Here is a 4,925-nt window from a genome sequence, read left to right as displayed (position 1 = left end):
GTTGGACGTAGCACGTGGAAGGAACACGTTCTTCCAACCAGTTCCTTTCCCCTCCATTAGGCGCCCCGGCTGGCCAGGGGGAGGCAGTTTAGTGACCAGGATTACTGCTTGTTTTCTGTGAGGGTACCTACCCTAGGGAAGTGGCGTTTTGCACTTTGGCCATGATGTGTCAGTGACTTTACAACCACGCACAGCTTTAGTTTCCCACAGCGTGGCCAGATTTCCCTTTCCGTGATGCGCTGGAGCGGTTCACGGTGAGCACGGAAAAAACACTGTCTGCGGCTATAGACACATCGCTGTCTGACTTTGTTCAAAATGTATGAGATGAGATGAGATATACTTCATTAATCCCAGAGGGGAAATTGAAGCGTTACAACAGCATAATGTGACACATAAAAAGCTAAAACTACTTGACAGACAGAAGAACGCAAAACAGACACAAATGGAGATGACCACACAAGACCAGGACCACCAAGGACCATATGCCATTTGGGGAGAGGCAGTGCTTATGCATTCGCATTAGTCTGATAGCAGTTGGCATGAAAGAGAGTCTGTATCGTTCCGTGTGCATCCTCGGGGGGAGTGTGAGTGCTCACCCTATATCCTGCAGGACACCATAGAAAGGGTGGGAGAGATTAGCCAGCATGGAGTTCAGTTTGTCCCCGATCCTCCTCTCCGCGACTGACTGCAGGCTCTCCATTCGGAGGCCAACAACAGAGCTGGCCTTCTTTATAATCTTATTGAGCCTGTTGAGCTCACCGGCCTTGATGCCCCCCCAGCATACCACTGCATAAAGCAGAATGCTGGCCACAACAGACTGGTAAAACATCACAAGTAGCTTGCTACACACACACCAAAGGACTTGAGCCTCCTCAGGAGACTGTGTGTTTGTGTCTCACTCGGACACACAATATTCATGGTGAAACAACAACGACATGTGGTTAGACTTTCTAAACAAGTCCTCGCTTCCATCCACTGCTTCTGCTGCCTGCGTGTTCTCCATGTGATATAGCCGCTGAACTCTTCATACAGGATGGTGTAACATCATGGTGAAGGGAGGAGGAGGTATTGAGTTCATCACTGTGTACTGAATGTGTTTATGTCCTTATGGGTCACAGAGTTCCTCATTAGGTAGTATGGTAATAACACGTCTGCGCACACTTGAGCATGTCTGTGTCAACTGCCATCTCGGCTCTTGTCAGACATAGGAAGGGAGGCTCCAAGGATGAAAGGCCGGGAACTGCCGCTATATCGATGGAGCATTACTGTGAGCCCCCCCCGGGTGGTGACGGCTTGATGAGCGGGGAGGAGCTGATGGACACGATGGAGGGGAGGGGTGTGTGTGTGTGTGTGGGGTGGAGGGTATTGACATCACTGTGTTTGTTTACGTCCGTATGGGTTCACAGAGTTCCTCACAGGCCCTCTCAGACCAGAGTTATGCTTATAGCTGCCGAAAATACCGGATCTCCAAGTTCACAACGTGTCACGCTGCAACGCATTGTGAACTTGTAGACCTGGTTATGGGGGGGGGGGGGGAGCTTTATTTGCCACCTGCTTGGGGCACTCAAATATACTGTCCACACACACACACACACACACATTTATTTTAAGCCAGCTACTTAGCGACGTTCGCCAAAATGCTACATAACACACGTTTGCAGCTAAACCCCTGGCTTAGACTTCACTGCACACGTTTCTGGGAAGGAAACGTCTCTTTCATACTAATTAGTGTTTCAGTAGCTTGTTTGTATGGTACGGTATTACCTCACCCGCTTGTAAAAAAGCAGCGTGCGTGGTTTATGGCGGGTTCACGGCATATATGTAACGGCAATCCACTTTGTCGTCAGAAACACGGAGCGCAGTACAGTACTATAATGTAAGTTACAGGGACACACAAGCTTACAGGCACACACAAGCCCTAGTTTCATTAATGATCAATTCACAACCTTATCTTTGTTAAACAACTTCTGTGCACTCACTCACAATGGGATGGCTTATAAAAATACCCGCTTGCACTCCTGTGTGTGTGTGTGTGTGTGTGTGTGTGTGTGTGTGTGTGCGCTTGCGTGCGTGCGCCGTTTCACCGCGGTGCCACGTAAGTCTCCTGTAAGTAGGCCAGTCGGTAAGTGAGGAGGGGCAGGGCTAGTGTGCACAAACAGAGGCTAACTCCATTACCTCATACAGTGGATTAGTGTCAGCGGGGCCATCCATCTGTCTAAGCCAGCAGGGCCCCTGCCGTCCGTCCGCTTCAAGTGACTGAAAGGAGAGCGGGACGGTCGGACCGCCCCGGCACTGTGACCGTGTTCTCCCTGCATGCCCGGCACTGTGACAATCCTCAGTACTACTGTATATCCTACCTTGCCAGCTTTTGCGAGAGACAGTAAATTATCGCGGCGTGATGTGAGCTTGTAGATGTGCTATTTTCCAAAACAATGAAAAACTATATCTTGAAAAATAAAAGGTAATTTTGGAATCATTTTGAAACATTTCAACAACACAAATCTTGAATGGGTATGCCAGGTTCCCTGGCATAAGATATTTTCAGATGGGGGGGGGGGGGGGGGGGGGTCCTGCAGACAAGTACATATTCATCTGGGCTCCTTAACCATGAAAATGTTTACAAACCACTTACATTTGGTTACATTTTGTATACATTTTCAGAACAAAATGCCAAATGGATACATTGATTCAGCATAATACTTTTGCAAGATTGCAATTGCTTTTTGGCATGATGATCCTTGATCTGTAAATTGATTCTTCATTATAAATTATGATTAATATATATCAGAATGATCAATAACTATATCATGAATTGCAGAATCACAGCATATCTTTAGGGGTCACTGGTGACCCTTAAAGCCCCCCCCCCCCCCCCCCCCCCCCCCCTACACTTAGTGAATGAGTATAGGACACTTCCTGTTGCTTGTATAGGGTGTCAAAGGAGTCAACTACAGGCTTCCTGCTGTACAGTAATAACACTGAAAACAACCTGCAAGATGACCACCGCTGACCCACCACACACACACACACACACACACACACAGCTCAGTAACAGCTGAAATACTATTAGCCCTAATGAGAGTACAAGCATGATGAATTCAGAGAAGACAAATTCTTCAGAAACGCTGCAATAAGACATTTGTTCTTTGACCTTTTTCTGCGAATGTTGCCAAAGATCACGGTGGCCTCCAACCATTTGAAGAATGTGGTCGGATGGCAGATGCCATATTAACTCTGGCTCTACTGTAGGCTGCCTCCTATTTTTCCCATCAACACTAAATATCTTTGCGGGATATAGCCGGATCTACAAGGCTTGTAAGATCGTAGGTCATCTATTTTTGGCAAATGTTGGCCTCTAGAATATATATGGAGTCAGGGACACTAGAGTTCATGTGGTTAAGAAAAGAAAGACATTGATTTGTCTTTGCTGTTTTCTTTTGCTGTGACAACAAAATAATTATATTAAACTTGCACTCGAGGGCTCTGCTTGCATCCTTGCATCATTTGTTGCGAAGCAACGTGGCCCTGTAATCGACCGGCACAACTTGAGCGCCGGGGGCTGAAAATAGCATCACTTTGACTCCAAGGTTTTTGCGTCAGCCACAGTGCTATTATAACTATAGCCATCATTTACGAACATGTCATCTAGTCTCCCGTACAAGAAGAGAAGAACACGTCTACTCCACCCGACAGGGCCGCGTTGCAAAATTAGCTGACAAAATGTGAAGCCTCTAAGAAGTGTTTTCATGGCTGTTGGAATGCATCTAGGAGATTGTTAGCCGTGGTGTTTAGAACCGCCATTGAAGTTTATGCAACAATGCATTTTTACAGCGCCACGTGCACTCTCACAAGGCTTGTGTCTTAGACGGGCAAAGAGGTCAAACACATGAGCAAACATCCTCTCTCCTCCGGAGAAGGGACTGGGAAACAAAGGGGGAAAGAAAAATCGATGTTGTAAAGCAGAGGCTGCAGAGCCATAAAATCCGAGGGACCTTAAACACCCTATTTTGGGCATGTCATTATAGCATGTCAGCTGTTATTTTCGCGCGACACGTCGCACGACTATGTATAGAACATGGATTAAGTGGTTAAACAGAGAGAGAGAGAGAGAGAGAGAGAGAGAGAGAGTGTGTTGTTGAGGCAAGGTCCAGGGTGAACTATAAATGTACACAGTGACGGGCGGGGAGAGTGTACAGTTTACAGAAGGGGCCTCTCCACTCAGTCCTTCCTCCTCTAATCCAAACACCTGGAGAGGGAGGGAGGGGGAGAGAGCGAGGCCAGTGGAGCAGCAGGGCTCCATGTGAGCGCTCTCTCACATGGCGGCCAGCAACAAACGCTTACGGTACACCTTTGTCTTGGACCAAGACTGGTGGGTTACGTAAAGCAAGGCCCCTCAGAACAAACACTCTTTCTCGCGCGTGTGCACGCACATTTTGCCAACACCATATTTACCGGGGCAAGCTGGAAGGAATGAGAACGATAGTGCAGGAGAGAGAGTATCAGTTGTTGCTTGGGTGGTGTGTGCGTTTTGGCGTCTCTATGCCGCTGGGCTGTGTGAAAGTGTGCCACGGCCGGTCGCTGCTCCAGTTTCAGGCCCTGCCAACATAATGCCATGCGTGAGTGATTCACTTTCTACGTGTTGTTTATTTAAACAAAGGCAGGAGGTGGCCAAACCTGTAAGTGCCAGGTTTTTCCCCCCGTTTTTAAATAAAGTGTGCTAAATAAGAAACAAATGGATGATGGTTTGCAGACTTGTGTGGTGATTCATTTTATCACATATTGTTTTACCTCACTTGCAAATTCTGGGGCTGTGAGATACGGACATGCATCAATTTGTATATCAAATATCTCAATAACTATTCAATTTGACTAAAGACAGTTTTTTCCCCAATCAAACACACTTGCCTGTCGGGCAACCTGCAAGC

This window comes from Protomyctophum bolini, assembly GCF_963924005.1.
Source record: "Protomyctophum bolini genome assembly, chromosome: 11".
Lineage (NCBI taxonomy): Eukaryota > Metazoa > Chordata > Actinopteri > Myctophiformes > Myctophidae > Protomyctophum > Protomyctophum bolini.
Note: the sequence above shows the minus strand (reverse complement) of the source record.